This window comes from Nannospalax galili, unplaced genomic scaffold, assembly GCF_000622305.1.
Source record: "Nannospalax galili isolate Female #2095 unplaced genomic scaffold, S.galili_v1.0 scaffold919, whole genome shotgun sequence".
NCBI classification, from domain to species: Eukaryota; Metazoa; Chordata; class Mammalia; order Rodentia; family Spalacidae; genus Nannospalax; species Nannospalax galili.
The window spans coordinates 1,735,283-1,752,888 of record NW_008342543.1 but is presented as its reverse complement, the minus strand read 5'-3'; the positions used below and the strand labels follow the sequence as shown (position 1 = coordinate 1,752,888).

Genomic DNA, 17,606 nt, shown 5'->3' with positions numbered 1-17,606 from the left:
CTCTGTGCCATTAGCTCTCAGGGTACCACTTCCTGTAGCCTCAACACCCACTGCCGCGATGTCCAGCTAGGTGTTCCAGCTTTATGCTTGCCTTCAGAGGCCCCACTGTCTTCAAGTCCACCTTTTCTCCTGGATTCTACAGTCCTGGGTTGCATCACAATGGCATCTTACCTTCCCTAGCTCACTCTGTTCCAGCCATACCGAAACCCCATATGGATCAAAACCCAGTCCTGCATGTCTTGTTTTGAGGCTGGTGCCTGCCCCCCTCGTTCCGGAGTGTTCTTCCCCACTAATCACTGCCTGCTCGGGTTGTGCTTATCCTTCTTTCAAGTTTTTCGCTCATAGCTGCCTTTCCCACAGCTCATTTAGGAGATGGTCACCCTCCAATTCAGCCCGACAGCCCGAGGCTCACACTAGCGTTAGTGCAGTTTTGTCTAAATGGAGGGAGCGTTGGACTTCCAACGTCTTTAAGGCTGTTCTGTCCCAGTAACAAGTGTGCCATGAGAACTTCTTGGCACAGGGATATTGAGATGATGAATTCCCGCGTAAACTGCAGTCGGTCAGTTGATGGCCAGGAGACAGGGATTGACTTAACGTTTTCCAGATCCTTCCCTCCATTGATCAAATCTTGCACACCTCTGAGGCCCCAGTGCCCAGCGTGAAGCCGACTGATAAACGGTGGGTAAGCTGGTTGCCACACGGCTTACTTGGTATCGGCCCTTTGGGTCGCATAGCGCTTTCCGTCTTCCTTGGGCATGTTGTTGCCCCCTGGTTCTTCTTCCAAGCTTAATTACCCTCTCCCCCGGGGTCTGAAAAGGACCTTTTCCTTCCAACTGCATCCTATTGCAGCTCAGGACGGTCCTGGCGTGGAGACTGAGCATGCTCACCGCCGGCCTGGGCTGGCAAGGGCCAGACATCTGGTCCAGCAGCTTGCGCCCTCCACAGGCCGGGCTGGCTGGCAGGAGAGCTCAGGAGCGAGCTGGGGAGCTGGAGGGATTTGGCTTCTGGGCAGACAGGGAGCCCAGGCTCTCCTGGCACACTGCAGGCAGGGAGCTGTAGCGGTGGGGGAGCAGGAGCAGCGCCTCCCGGGCACCTCGCAGCCTTCCCGGTGCAGCGGCCGCGGGAGCTCAGCCAGCGGGAGCGGCAGGGCGGGCTCTCCAGGCCGCAAGGGCGCAGCACGGGCGCTGGAGTCTGGCCGAGTCCCGGCGGGGGAAGGAGAGGAGCAAGGGCGACGGAGGTGAGCGGAGTGGGTGAGACCAGGGTGGACTCGGTGGTGGTTTTCTCTCCAGCGGTGGCGGCGTGGCGGCGGCGGGAGAATCCCCTTAACCATATTCACAGCCTTGCGTCGGGCGCCTTCGCTGGGGCTGCCTGGAGGCCCTTGTGGACCGGCAGCTGTTGCACCAAGAGGGGGCAGCTGCGGAGTTCCATAACCATAGCAACCGCATCAGCACCACAGTGGCGGTATTGGCGGCGGCGGCAGCGAGGGCAGCATCCTCTCGCTCCTCCTCCAGGCAGCCTCGCAGCGGGGACCCGAGACTCAGGCTCGCAGGTGCCACGGACTCCTCGGTCCGCCCATCGTCGCTGCCAGTGTTGGCGGCTGAGGAAGACCCTAGGAAGAGAACTGGGGACACCAAGAGCTGTAACTGGGCCTGAGGAGGTGAGCGAGGGGAGTCCTGCGGTGGGAGACAGGTAGGCGAGAGCGCCGAGCTGCTGGGCAGCTGCAAAACTCGCTCCTCTGTGGCAGTGACGTTTCTGGAAGCGCGGTTGCTAGTTGGATAGCTTTCTATTACTGAGCAGGGATTCTGCCGCGAAATGTGTGTTGCCTCTATTTCCCCTCATTTATCTGTCCTCTAGTCTTGCCACACATCTGGGCAGGTCTTGTGATTGGTGGGGAGATGCTGGGTAAATGAGATGGTCTCCCCAGGTGGAGGCTGAAGGGCTCATTCAGACCTCTGCCTTTTCAGGCCGCCTGAGCCAGTGAACCCAGGGCAGGCTTAAAAAGAAGACCTTGTTGGGGTAGAGGGGACTATGGTCATCATTTTGGGTGGACCAGGCTGAATCAGAGGCCCAGTCTTTGGGGAAGGGATGCATTGCAGTTTAGAAATGCTCTTCCTTCATAAACCAAGCTGGAAACGCAGACACTGTAGGAGATATTTAGGCAAGGAAGTGGTAACTGGTGTGATCTGGGGACCTTCGAGTACCCCTGAAGTTATGGCACTATGAGCATCGGTCATTGGGGATGGGATGGTAACAGCAATAAAATTATCAGCCATCAGTCAAGCCTCCCCTTCCTTCTGCTTTCCTCCCTTTCCAGGAAAACAAGCACTGCTGCCTGGAGCCCAGAGGCACCTCTGGCCCTCAGCCACTGGCACACTGTCCCACTTTCAAACAGCTTCAGTTTACCCTTTGAACTAGGGGATAATGTTTTCCATAGGGTCCCATACTCTTAATGTATTTCAAAGCCTAAGTGTTCCTGGGCTGCCTACAGTGCAGGATGGCCTGGGGGTTTGGGCATGGTTCTAACTCAGCTGACCTGGGAGCAGAGTCCAGAGAACCCTAAGAGAAGGGAGGGGGCAGAGTTAGGTGAGTAATTATGGTCTGACAGTTCTTCTTAGAGGTAGGCAGATTTCTGAGTAATTTCCAGTATAGGTAGCTATTGGCTTTGGAAGTACTCTCCCTATATATCTTGGCCTCAGGAGACTGTGGTAAGTTCCAGTTAAAAGGCCATGTTCTTGAATTGGGCTTTTAATTTATGATGTAGTTGTGTTAGCTGAGAGGATGTGATCTGGTCAGCATTTCATTTGGGAATTCATGTCATAATGAAGACACTATTACACTCTAGGCAGATGGAAAGCTGTAGTGTAGGAGAAAGAGGCCGAGATCTGGGAGCCAGGAATGTGGGTCTGAACTCTGAATTCATCATGCACCTGTTGTGCGACCTCGCGTTACTCTAACTTGCTGGTTTCTCTCATCTACAGAATGGTGAACTAGCAATCCTTAACATTTACTAGGCTTTTTAAATAATCAAATAGAAAGTGGAGGGTGCATGTGAGATGATCTTTAATGCTGTTGCCTCACGTGATCAAAGAAAGGATCATTTCCCAAAGAAACTCCTTCAGATCAGCAAGGCATATACATTCATACACCTATGGCGCGGGGCGGGGGGGTGTCAGTGACTCAGTAGTGTTGATACAATGTCTTGTTCAAGATACACTCAGGGCACTATAAAGAGGGCTGTATCAAGGGGAAATGCTGCATGTCCTCGTTGTTTATGGCTGCTGAAGGTCAAGAGCTTTGCCGTGGACAACAGCAGCGCTCTGTCTCCAAACAGTGTGTTCTGTGTACCCTGGAGCGAAGCCAAGCATTTTGAGAGTGCAACAGACATTTGCATGTAGTGAAGACTCCCTTGAATGTGGGTTAGATGGGTGCATTGCACACACTTGTGATCCTTGTGATTTGGATTGCCTTGATCCAGCTCTGCTCTGTCGTGTCCAGGTTTATGAAATTAGCCAAACATTTACAGCTTGACTTCACTGCAGAGAGAACGGTAAGCTCAGGAAGGAGCCTGGGCTGTGCTCTGTTTTCTTGTCCTTTTGTGTCCCTGCCTGTGCTCTTGCTGGTGTCTCTGTAGAGACTGGCCATGTCTTACTTTATCTTCCCCCTCATGGCCCAATTCAAAGTTTCTGCCCTATCGGGAGCCTTCACAGATCTTCTTCTGTGCTTCCTGGACCCGCTGCACCTGCTTATGACAGACAGGCTCTGTTGTATCACTGCTCACACGTGATTCTCTTTTCTCTAGAGTCCCTGAGGGCAGGGTCCTCTGTCTGCTCTGCCTCCACTGTGGCCCCAGAACCCATCACAAACTGGGGAGAGTGAGAGGATGGGCCTTGCCAGTAACCCAGCCACCTGTGTGGAAGAGGCACCGCCAAGCCTGCTTCCCCTACCCCAGGTGCAGCCGGCCTGAGGGATGCTTGTTGGTCTGTTGCGTGTTATTTAAGGTCAATCCACCGAAGCAGAGCGAAGGGGAACACAAATACATACTGTGCCTCAAAATGCTCATTTCTTTTGAATGGATACTTTAGAATTGCTGTAATCTGGTTTTGAATGGCCTTCAGGTAGCATTTGCTGAAAACCTCAGATGAAATATTTTAGACTTATTTTGGCTCTATTTCTCTCCCTTCCATTTCTCTCCCATATAATGAGAAAATATATAAATCAGCTTCAGAAGGTTTAGGACTGAGTCCAGGTTCTAAGAGGGACCATGAACCAAGGCATTCAGATACCCTTGTGCCTCAGATTCCTGGTTGTAGCATGTGACTTGTTGATACCAATCTCACAGTGATACTGAACATGTGGAGTAAAGCAGTAGCTATGAAGTAAAAGCCTCACACAAGCCACAACATACTTAGCACAAGCATGTTCCTTTATTTTCCTTAAATTTTGTTCTAGAAAGTGAGCAAAATCCCTGTACTGAGTTGCAGCATATCAGACAGGACTCTGGAGCCCAGTCTCCCCCAATTATTAGCTCTGTGACTTTCTGTAAATCACTGTATTCCCTTAGTCACTTGCCTTATGAGTAGGGTCTTCTAATGATGGTTACCTTGCCAGATGGACTGAGGAGATATAAAGTGAGAAATGGGTCTTGTGACTTCCCAGGGATGGGTACAGTTGCCTTATAGAAAAATTATAGATGGTTACAGGAGTTTCTGAAATGCCCCAGATGCATTTTCTTCCTGTATTTCATCTATAAGATATTGAGATTGAGGGAGGGAAAAAGAGAGAGAGAGAGAGAGAGAGAGAGAGATCAAAACTCTCTCTTGGATAGACATGAGGTTCTATGAAGTACAGTGAGCTGAGGTTCCAGTTCAACCACAGAACCCACCCCTGACATCACACACTTGTAGGACTGCTGTCCTAGCTCCCTTTCTGGACCTTAAGTTTCCTGATGTATAATTTTAATGGCCCTTCCTCATTCTGTTTTAAATGCTCACATACATTGACCTATGTTCCCCTCACTGAGTTGCATTCCTGACCCTCCACCCATATTTTCCATCAAAGCTCATAAACTATCCAAAATTCTATACTTCACAGTCTAATGACACTAGCAAAATTTTAATTCTTTAAACCTTCCTCAGTCTATGAGGTGAGGCTGTTGGAGATGATGCTCAACCTTAGGGACCTGTTGAATACCTAGTCCCCCTCTCCAGGTAAGCATTCTACTGCTGTATCCTGTCTGCAAGAAATCTGTTATTCCACTGACTTGAAGTTGTATATGAGAATCCTGATCTTTCTTGATAGAGTTAGTGATAATTCATGACATTGCAAATGTGGATCAGTTTCTGCAACTCTGGGTTCTCGGCAATGTCAGACGCTTCCTTCCGCTCAAGCATGAACCATTTCTAGGTGGCTGCTCAACAGCCCCAGAGTGGTGACGGGAGAGATCTCAGTATCTCAGAGAAAACCAGTGCTATGAACCAGTGCTTTGTGGCTCTCCTCCTCTGGTGTGAATGGAGTGGGGTGCTGATACACCAGTAACAGGGAACTTGCGTCGACACCCTTGCCCTTGTCCTCCCTCATGCCACTCTCTGAGGTCCCACCATGAAGCGGGCAAGTTTCCTTCATGAACTTAGTGTGCGGTTGTGGTGCCAAGCATAGAAAATGAGAACAGACCAAGAAATACACAGATTTGTGTAAGCCTAGGGGCGTCTTCCACCCATTTCCTGTGAGCGGCTGTCGAGGCTGGCTTTGTAATGGACGCTGGGACTAACACACAGAGCCCAGGAACAAGCATTGCTGAAGTGAGCAGAGGAAAGGGTAGAGTGTGTTCCTTGATGTAGGGAGCCAAACTGGGCGGACTCACTGAGGGTTCTGAGCCAGTCTCTGAAATGTTCTCTCTCCTAAACATCATGAGGAGCCATGGAAAGCTCAGCAGTTCAGAAGAATATGCTCTTCTGTCTAGTGCAGATTAGAGGGCCAGGATCAAATGAAGTAAAGGGCAGCATGGCAGGTAAGAGCTGCTAGCATTGGGAAGGGGAGCTGGGACAGAGAGAGCAGTACACAGGAAGTCATGTGAGAATGGGTGCAAGAGAGGGAGAGGAGGTTGCCAGAGATGGGAGTCCTCGTGTCTCAGAAGAATGTCTGCAAAGCACTGTAGGACCTGGGGCCAACACGGCACAAGGACAGAGGGGGCACAGGTGTCATCCTGGCTTACTTTCCAGGCTTACTACGATTGCCGTCATCCTTTCACCCACCACCCAGACTAATCTATCAGGTGCTCAGTTAACATCCTGGCTGCCCTGGTGATCCTCTGTGTACGGCAGCTGGTTAGATGACTGGAAAAAAGAAATCAAATTTGGTGAGTTAAAGCCCACCTGTGTTTCCCTAACCTAGAGTTAAATCTGAAATCCTACAAGCCATCCATAACCTTAACCCACTCCGACCCTAAGCCAGACTCTGGACATAACCCACCCCTAGCCTTCGCCTGCTGTGACACACAGTCGCCTGGGGCATCTGGTCTTCCTTCATCCTCAACACTGCATCAGACTGCATCCTCCTGACATTCTCTTTGCTCCCATAAACACATGATCATCCCCACTTTATTCTGGCTGCAGATTAAATGTCATCTTACCAAAACACTAGCTTCTCCCTCACCCCCCAACCCCCCACTTACCATCTACTTCTGAAACAAGTTTCTTCCTGTACCCTCTATTGCAACACTTATCAACATATTATTAGAAGCTTCACTGGAATGCCCATTGGTAGAACCAGTTCTTGCATTTGACCTGTGTTCAGTGTATTCGGTGGAATGGATGAATTAAAGACTGACTATAGCATTGGCTTGTGGGAACTCCCATTGGTAGAACAGGCCCTCTCATTGTGATATGTGCTGAATATATGCTTGCTGATTGAATGAATGAATGAGAGATTAGCTTGACTCTAGGGTAGCTACTGTTCAACATGCACAGGAATGATTCTCGAGACAATGACATTCTAAATAATAGACTTAAGTCATTATTTACCGCAACCCTCTGATGTGCTAGGCATGTCTAGGCAGTAGGACACTGAGACTGCATAGTAGATGAAATGCCTCAGAAGACATTTTGTGAGACACTGAAGACAGGAGTCACTATAGAAGAGAGCCGAGCTAGGGCTCAGTGTCCGCTGAGAGGTCCAGGCCGCTCGCTGCTCACTTTTGTTCCATTCACTTAGACATGTTCTTCACTGTCTTTGATGGCTTGCCTTATATTTTAATCAAAGGTTCAGCTTTTCTTTGTTTGGTTTCATGACACAGGAAACTTGTTTCTTTTCCCTGGGGAATTTTGTTCCTAATTCTGCTTTACTTAGGCGCATGTTGAAGTAATGTCACAATGTCTGAGCGCATAGTCTTCAGCTGAGGGGGATGAGCACAGAAAGTGAGGGCAGGGGGCGTGTGCCACCCCGAGGGGCAGGCGAATGAGTGACCGTTGTGCTCCTGACTGCTCCAGAGGTAGAGCCCCCATCTGCCTCCGGGGTATCTTCTTGAAGGACAGTTCCCAGTGGGAAGCTCCTGTGTGGAAGTGAATGGCAGCTGGAAGAGCAAAGGAGGCTCTTTTCTTTCTCCGTTGTGTCTTCCTGACCCAACCAGGCGCATCTCCTGCCACATCTCCAGGACAGGGCTCAAGTCTCCCATGGAGCTTCCACCTACAGGCAGCCCCTCTGTTTTTCCCCAACACTTAGTGGAATCCCTTTGACTTCAGCTTTGACTCGAGTGTGTCTTTTTATGTGTCTAGACCTTTATTCCTACTGGACCATGGCATTTTGGTGAGCTTAGGAGCTAGGGTTACCCTCTGTGAGAAGCCCGGCATCTGAGGAGAGACCTAGACAAAAGCACAGACATCAGTGCTGTGTATGTAGCTCTGTCAGTAGAGTGCTTGCTTCCTGTGATCCCCTGCACAGAAGGAAGGAAGGAAGGAAGGAAGGAAGGAAGGAAGGAAGGAAGGAAGGAAGGAAGGAAGGAGGGAGGGAGGGAGGGAGGGAGGTCAAAGGAAAAGGAAAAGATCATCTGAACATCTAAAACGAGGAAGGAAGGAAGGAAGGAGGGAGGGAGGGAGGGAGGGAGGGAGGGAGGTCAAAAAGAAAAAGGAAAAGATCATCTGAACATCTAAAACAGGGGCTGGAGAGAGATGACTCAGTGCTTAAGAGCACTGGTTGCTCTTGCAGAGGATCCCGGTTCTATTCCCAGCACCCACATGGTGGCTAACAACCATCTGTAGTACCTCCAGTTCCAAGGAAATCTGACCCCTTCTTCTGTCCTCTGTGGGCATTACTCAACACAGGTGCACTCACATACATGCAGGCAATACACTCATACACATAAAATAAAAACAATAATAAAAAAATAAACATCTAATACAACCCAAGATAGATATTCCAGTGTTATCTTTGAAACAAATTATCTGTGTCCCTCATGAGGGAATCTTACCTTTCTGGGGCTATTTTCCAACTGTACTGTGAAGGGATTAGGGAACTGCGTTACCGGCCTGGTTGACCGGCCTGGTTCCTAAGGGCATATTACGATCCCCGCTCTGTTCTAGAAGCTTTGGGAATATCGTGAAGAAGATAATACTTCTTTCCTCAATAAGTGTGCAACTTGTGATAAAGACCAAAAAAGTATCCAAGTGTTGATGGGCGTCCGCCGCAGAGGCCATGACGGGGGCAGCTGGGAAGGCTGAGTGGAGGAATACCTATTCTCAACTGGACTTCTGGCAGGAGACTTCCTGGAAGAAAAAGTATCTAAGAAAAGATGTGAATGCTAAGAACGAGTTTTATAGATGAACACAGGATACGGAATTGGGGAGCTGTTTCAGATAAAGAGTGGGGACGAGGAGTTTCAGCTCAGCATTGTGCACGGAGGGATGTACGGGTGCTGTGTGTTTGACTTAGGCTTGAGTCAAGGGTGGAGAGGGAGATGGGTGACTAGGTAAGCAAAGACTGGGCCACGCAGGGCCCTAGGCATTTTATGGAGGGTTTAGTTTCATCTGGATCCTAACAGGAGTGTGGGAAAATTTTACAATACGATATGACAGCACCACTTGTGGTTTGGAACCGTCCATTCTGCCTACAGTGGAGAACACTGTAAGGAACAGATAGGAGGTAAAGTGGCTGAGGTGGAAACTACAGAGATGGAGATGATGCCCCAACCCAGACCAGGCCACTGGGGATAGGGATGGAACAAGAAACTTGAGGCATCTTAACCCAGTGGAACCCTAGGACACGCTGGGCAAGCGGGAGAGTCAACAGGACTGAATTTCTTGGTCTGACATGTGGGTCTTGCTGCTGACTGTTGGGTGGGGGACAGGGCCAAGAGCAGATTTTAAAATGGAAAATGGTGAATTATCTTTGAGTGACTAGTTTTAAGTCTCTCTGGGATATCCATGTACATTTGAGGTAAATAGAGATATGAGTCAAGCTCAGAAAAAAATTCTTGGCTGAATAGACAGACAGACAGATGATAGATTTAGGAAACCTTGGGTAGATACTGAGGCCATGGGAATGTAAGTGATCACCCTAGACAATGGACAGTTGCTGAGGGAGGAACAGTCACTTTTCTTTGTATGTGGGAGGGTGACCATTGATAGGTGGCCCATGTCTCAGGGGATGACCCCACACACAAGCATATGGACAGCACTAATTTGGGTCAGTGGATTAGCAATCAAAAGTCATGAATTTGGGAGGGACTTGGGAAGTAAATTGAAGGCGTCCAGGGGATCTGGATGGAAGGAGTGGGGGATGGATATGATCAAGACACTTTGTGTACACACATGGAATTTCCAAAATATATGGTATAAAATACATTTAAATAAGTAATTACAATTTCTCTTTGTAAATTGAGGGGCATAGCATTTCATATACTAAAACATGCTCATTATCTGGGAAGAGATGGGGACTAACAGGTAGTAAGGGGGTAAGAGGGGACTGTCGGGGCCAATGCGATCAAACTATTATGTATGCAAATGTCAGAAACATTATTTTCTGCAAGACTTATGGGCTAACTGCTCTAGAGCTGTATGTCTCTATCCTATCTCAGTGGAAACCAAAAGTAACCCCACAGGCTGGTTTCCTCTCGTCTTACAGGCCTTCCGTGCCTTTGCCCCTGCACCACACACCCAGGCCCCTTCTTTGTAGAGGTCTCGGTGAAATAGTACAGTCAAAGAGTCACTCCTAGTTTCTAGGCACAGGGGTTACTTATTTTTTCTTAATTGTTGCATTCATTATCCTATTATTCTCTGAAAAGGATTATAAATGTACTGAATTATTTTTTGCCTACTGTCTCCCTTACAGGATGGCAAGCTCCATGGTGCCTGGACTTTCCCATGTTTATAGCTGTATCAAACATTCAGAATAGTTCCTGCATCCAAACAGCATGCAATACATTTTTATTTAAAAACTTAAAGAATTAATACCAGAAATAGTCAATGATGAAATGACCTTTTTATTTTCAGCTTGAAAAGTAACCATAGCTCTGTTCAAGTGTAGCTTAGCACACCCCGGTCAGGAGGTGAGACTGTGTTCCAAGGGCACATTGAAGCCTGGCATCAGCTACTGCTCCTTCTCCAAGGCAGCCTGCTCTGACAGGATCTTCTGCAGCACTGGCAAATGTCTTTCAAGTTTCAATCAGTTTAACCTTATCCCTAGTACTCAGATGAGGGCAGGCTGAACCATGTAACCAATGATTGCTGCCCAGCGTAAGCCGTGAGCCCAAGTCAGTTGTTTGGCTGTTCATGGGGAGCCAGTTCTGACTGGGACCAGGAGGCTGGATCATTGCTGCACCATGCTGGTGGCCCTTAACCTTAATTATGACAAACGTCCCTTTGAACATGTGATAAAATGTACAGTCATTCTCAACAGAAAAACAAAATAAAACCTGACAAAAACCACTAACCCTCTTACTGATAGCTTGGGTCCCTCAGAATACTCCGCATGGGGAGCCAGTTCTGACTGGGACCAGGAGGCTGGATCATTGCTGCACCACTGTGTTCTCCTTAATCCAAAGGTAAGGACCATGCTGGTGGCTCTTAAACTTAATTATGACAAACGTCCCTTTGAACATGTGATAAAATGTACAGTCACTCTCAACAGAAAAACAAAATAAAACCTAACAAAAACCACTAACCCTCTTACTGATAGCTTGGGTCCCTCAGAATACTCCATGGCTTCTAGCTAAGAAAACATTTCCCAGGAAAGAGCTTGGGCTGCCTTGGAGCCTGTGAATATCCTTGTAGGGATTCCATGGAGTCAAGGAATTCTTAGTGAACACCAGCACTGCGTGTCTTCTGAATGGACATGGAGCTGGGTAATGGCTATGAAAAGTGTAATCTTTAGATGGAGGCATATTTGGGGTTGAATCAAGTTCTGACCACAATGACCAACTTATTCCAGCTTTTCTAGGAATGCTCAAGTTTGAAAACTTAGTCTTGCATCCTGGGAAGCATCTTAATCTTGGATAACCCAGATGGAGTGCTCATTGTAGTTTTATCATTTGTTAATTCAGGGACCCTAGGCATTTCCTTTGATCTCTGTGGAAGAAAGGAAGGAAGGAAGGAAGGAAGGAGGGAGGGAGGGAGGGAGGGAGGGGGGAGAGAAGGAGAGAGGAAAAGAGAGAGGAAGAGAGAGAGGGGGGAGAATATATTATTAGACAACTCTGGTCAGAGTCCGATTCATCAGGAAGCTGTGGGCTTCAACTGGCTCATAGTACAAAAGTCCAGGACTATGTCATGGCCTGTGAATATGTCTTTGGTCCTATTTCTTCTTCTTAAAAGAAGCTATTATGAGGCAGGAACAGTTCTCTTAAGAACAAGGAAACTGTGCTCTCTTACCAATGAACACAGGAATTTAGTGATGTGTACACAGTAGAGGGGACCCTCATGACCTCTGTTATATTATAATTGATTTCTGCTAGAGATCACCAGTCTTTTTAAAACAATCTGTCTCCTCAAGGATCAAGAAGAGGAAGAGCCAACAAGACATTTCGCACAAGGGTCCCCCTAAACCATACAATGCTTGGAACTCTGGTGGTTTTGCTGTTCCTCCGTTTAATAATCTAAGCAAATGTTTCCTAAAAACATCACTGCAAATATTTTTCAGTCATAAATAAGAACGAAATCCTGTCATTTGCAGAAAAATGGATAGATGACATTGATAAATGAGATAATCCACGCTCACAGATGCACCACATGTGTCTGTTCATATTTGAAAATGGAAAATCCAGCACCCTGACAGTATACTAGAGAAGGTGGGAGGGGCACTGGAAGGAGTCAGCAGTGGGAACAAGGTGTGATGCATGCATGTCTGAAAATATCGCCGTGGATCGTGTCCATTCATGTGAATGAGGTGCGTTAATTGTTAATACAAAGCACCGACACATGCAGTGCTGGCTGCGGTGACCCCGGCAGCCTCGCCAGGCTGTACCGGTTCTTCACCCACACCCTGTTGCTCACTGGCTGTGTTGGTACCTGGAGCTTGGTTTTCTCTACCAGCCAAATCCTGCCTTTCACTTGGGTGCCTTCTAAGCCCAGGCAGGTGAGCTCTGTGCCATCTGCACCCCACCTTCTCAGCTCACGAAGCTGTTCCTCCACCCTGCCCAATGACCCCCGTGCTCATGCAGCACAGTCATTGCGGATTCCAGACAATCTGTGGACGAAGCCTCCTCTCCGAGCTTGTTTGTTGAGCTTCCCCGCCGTTGTCCTGAGATTTCAAAACTGCATCTAGTCAGCTTTCCCCTTTTCTTCTCAAGCCATTATACCTTTTATTCCTGTATCTGTTTTCTGAAGTATGCACTTTTAACAGCATCTCCCCATGGCTTTACAATCCCAGCTTCTGCTTGGGATATTCTAAGGATTAAATCATATTACTTAACCTGCATTAACTTTAGTTTCTTATCCCATGAGGAAGTGTTAATAGTAATAATATGAAACAAAATTAAACATTTATTTTTATACATAGCGGGTGATAAAAGATTAACCAGTGTTTGCTTTGGTTAAAGGCTGACCTGAATACTTTATAATCAATAATATGATGAAGCTGGGGCCTGGAGAGATGGCTCAGCGGTTAAGAGCACTTGGCTGCTCTTGCAGAGGACCTGGGTTGGGAACTAACATGGTGGCTAACAAGTCCATGGCTCCAGTTCCAGGGGATTTGACACCCTCTCTGACCTCCTCGGGCATTTCATGACACAAATACACTTACATACATGGAGGCAATACACTCATACACATAGAATACAAACAATAAATTAAATTCTTTAGAAAACACATTTAATATTTATTTGTGAGGATGAATATGTGCTGTGGTGTGTGTATGGGAGTCACAGGATAGATAACCTGAAGGAATGGGTTCTCCCCTTTCACCATATGGGTCCTGGGGATCAATCAAACTCTGGTCATCAGGCTTGGCAGCAAGTGCCTTTACCTGCTGAACCATCTTGCCAGTCCTGGAAATGCTTTTTAAAATGAACTGAATCTCTCTCCCCTTTAATTTGTATATTTATGAATAATTCTTTTATCTAAAACATAGCAGGATTCAGTATCATTTCATCTTTTTTGGGGGGTGGGTTTACATACATGGTGAGAAAATTTGTTCACGTAAAGATATAATATGATTTTGTTAGTTTTAAAAAAATATTTTATCATTTTTATTTTATGTGTATGAGTGTATTGCCTGTGTGTATGTGAGTGCACCGTGTTGTGCAATGCTGTGGAGGTCAGAAGAGGACCTCGGATTCCCCTCAGAACTGGAGCTAAGGATGGTTTGTAGCTGCCACGTGGGTGCTGGGAACCTCACCCGGGTCCTCTGCAAGAGCAATGCTCTTAACTGCTGAGGCCCTACTTTTTACTTTTCTTAAAATGTTTGAGAATTTCATACATAACTATTACATTTGCATTGTCCGCTCCTTCAGTGACCCTTCAACTTCCTCTCAATATCCTGTCCTCTTCTTTGATTGCTGTATATACATACACTTGTATGTGCATATATAATACATATGTATAAATGTAATATACATATATAGTGAACAGATTCCATTTAGTAGTACTCACATATACACACGTTTATGGCTGACTCAGGGTTAGATAACTTAACAGGGAGCTCGTCACCAGAGAAAACTTGCTCTCCCTCGCTCGGTACCCATTGATGACCCATCGCTCTCGTTCTAGAGGTGAACATTCCTCCACTCCCATTGGCATGTCAACTGGTTTTGTCATCATGCAGATCTCCTTAAGATACGACACTGTGGAGATTCCAGAGGTGCCACATCCCCTTAGTAGGATTAGGAAACTGCTCAACTTAAAAAAAAAACAAACAGATAATAATGAATCCAGAGGAAACTGTGTCCTCCCTGATTACTGAGGAAAGAAGCTGACATTTTAGCTCTTCGTTTTTCAATACACTGTTGACTACCTTGAGCCAAAACTGAAGGAAATGCGTTCACCGAAGCTGTAAATCTGCCCTTTCCTCTTTGTTTACGTGCTTTGATTCATGTCCCTCTGGATGCTTTAATTCAAAATTCAGTGATTAATGTTTGTGCCAGGACTTCGGGGATGTTAATGGAATATATTACAAACATTTAGACTTAAAATCAATACGCTGCTTTAAGATGAATCACATGTGAAGTTAAAACTGAGGCTGTGTTGACACACCAGTGGAATGCAGTGGAGGCTTGTCTTCAGACCCTACCCAGATGAGGAGTGTGCCCAGGGCTGGAAATCCCCTTTGCAGATGTCACTAGAGTCCTGAGCTTGATTTCTAGGGAGACAGAGTGTGGTTATCCCCAGAAGAGGCTGGTAGGTAACTTTATCCTTTTACCACAGTGTTATTTTCTTTCTCACTCTTTTTACACTACATGTACACACGCCTACACACACACATGTACACACATGCACACGTATGCACACGCACACACTCATACACACACACGCACACCACCTTCATCTGGAACTGCAACTCACTTCAGTGTGGTTATCCCCAGAAGAGGCTGGTAGGTAACTTTATCCTTTTACCACAGTGTTATTTTCTTTCTCACTCTTTTTACACTACATGTACACACGCCTGCACACACACATGTACACACATGCACACGTATGCACACGCACACGCTCACACACACACACGCACACCACCTTCATCTGGAACTGCAACTCACTTCGAAACAGCATCTCAGCCAGGCCTGGTGGAGTGTGCATGAAATTCCAGGAAGCAGAGGATTCAGAGGATATGGAGTTTCAGGCTAACCTGAACTAGATAGCTAGTTTCAGACCAACTCTGGTCTCTGAACATAAATAAATACATATGTAAATGAAAGCTCCCATTCACATGAACTCCCCTCCACTATTTGGAAATAAACCTAATCAAAGAGGTGAAGGGTCTCTACAATGAAATCATAAAACACTGAAGACAAAACTGGAAATTAGTTGAGAGAATGATCTTATATTTTCATGGATTGGCAGAACTGGTATTAACCTCTATTGGCTATGTAGCTGAGAACGCTCTGCAGATTAAATGGAATTCCCACCTCATTTCCAAAGTCATTATTCACAGAACTAGGAAAAATAAATTCTGACTTCATATGAAATCACAAAAAAGAATAGTCAGTTCATTCCTGAGCAAAAAGAGCAATGCTGGATGGATCATGTCAGAACACCTGACTCCAAGAATTATGCCAAAGACGTAACAACGAAAACCACACGGTATTGGGACACAGAGTCATGTAAGCTAGGGGGATAGAACACAGGACCCAGGAATAAACCCATGAAGGTCCAGTGATGTGATTCCTGACAAATAGACCAGGAACGCCCACTGGAGAAAGACAGTCTCTTCCACAAGTGATGCTGAAAAAACAGAATAAACACAACCAAAAATCCACATGGAGAACCACGAAGCGAAGTCCCCATCTTTTCCTCTATTAAGCAAAGAAAACAGAATACCTCAAATAGATGAACTGGATGTGAGACCGGACACTCTGAAAGCACTTGAGGAAAGTATAGGGAAAACACCTCAAGATCTAGACAGAGACAGGGATTTTCTGAACAAGAACTCCACCAGCTCAGGAGATAGTAGTAAAAATTGCCAAACATGACTGCATCAAACTGCAAAGCTTCTGCCTAGCTAACGAAGGAGTGACAGCCTCCCCAGGGGCAGAAGAATCATTGACAGATTGACAGCTCTTCAGCTGACCAGGGATTAATGTTTAGAATTTACAGAGAACAAAAAAAAAAAAGGCCGGGCATGGTGGTGCATGCTTTTAATCCCAGCACTGGGAGGCAGTTTCTCAGAGATCTGCCTACTTCTACCTACCAAGAACTGGGATTAAAGATGTGCGCTACCACAACCGGATCTCTCACTTTTTAAGTGAGAAAAGTCCACTGTGTTCTCTCTTTCCTTTGCATTTGTTCAGTGCATGCCTTTATTATTTCACTCGTACAGCTCTTCTTTTCTCCCTCGTAGTTTAGGTATTTCTGTAGTTAGCTTTGCTTGTCAACTTGACGCACCTTGGTGGAGGGAGCTTCAACTGAGGAATTGCCTCCATTGGACTGGCCTGTGACCATGTCTGTGGGGTGTTTTCTTGATTATTGAGTCATGTGATTATTGGGAAGGCCCAGCCCGCTGTGGGTGGTGCCACTCCTGGGCAGGTTGTTCTGTATTGTAGAGGAAAGCAAGTTGAGTCTTTGGAACAGAGTATGTTGCTAAGAGGCTCAAGGACATTGTGACTTTTGGCCAAGAAACTGGCTACTTTTCTTTGGGGTCTTTTTACCCTCATTGTCTAGCAATCCCTACCTCCTACACTTATCACACCATCTCCTGGAAAGGTTACCCAAATTGTTGGTAGGGAATCGGGATGCAGACCGCTCTGGCTTCTTCCATGCTGAACAGGGACAGGCCAGGGGAGCATGCGAGTAAGCAGTGTTCCTTCACAGCCTGTGCTCCAGCTTCTGCCTCCAGTTCATGCCCTGAGTTCCTACTCTTTCCTCAGTGGTGACTGTGACCTGGGGGAAGTAAGACAAAATAAGCTCTTTCCTCCCCAAGTTGGTCTTGGTCAGTGTTTTTGTCACAGCAAATAGAAAGCTAGCGTAGACAATGTTTGATTGCCTTCATCAGAACCGTCTTCCCAACTGCCAATGATTATTGAGATAGTTTTAGCAGATCTTGTGCTAAGCACTTTGAACACAGCCTTTTCTTCTTGGTACAGATGCTCAACTCCAGATGTGTGTGAGATTGTGATTTAACTTGAGAAAACTATATTGGCCTTAGTTCCCTGTTATTTTTCTCCTGTTGGATTGTGGACAAGATGATCGCTGAACCTATTTTGTAGTTCACTTGTTTTTACACAATAGGCACATATTAAATGTTTATTTTAGCTAATTGTGTAATTAAAATTCTATTACAGAACTTGCTATCAACAGCCTATTCAAATAGGGCGAACTGCCTCTCAAGGAACAGTTATTTTGGGACCCAGTGGGTTGGCTTACTGAGGTAATCCTCGAGCCCCCAGCCTGGGATGGCAACTGGTTGCCCAGGTCCTGCTGTCCTGAGCTGGGCACGGAGTATGGAAGGCTGTTCACTTTTCTCCAGGACTC

At 46.6% G+C, this 17,606-nt stretch overlaps 1 protein-coding gene across 2 annotated transcripts in view; it reads left to right on the top strand.

The window, feature by feature from the left end:
* The first annotated feature begins 184 nt into the window (after positions 1 to 184).
* Positions 185 to 17,606, top strand: part of Fam135b (family with sequence similarity 135 member B) — a 325,309-nt gene continuing 307,887 nt past the window's right edge. Inside the window, exon 1 of one of the 2 annotated variants that reach the window (XM_008838576.2) lies at positions 185 to 1,237. The gene's annotated coding sequence lies outside the window, so the exon portion shown is untranslated. Of the gene's footprint in view, positions 1,238 to 1,442; positions 1,690 to 17,606 lie in introns of those variants that run through there. The other variant, XM_008838577.1, reaches the window with a different exon arrangement.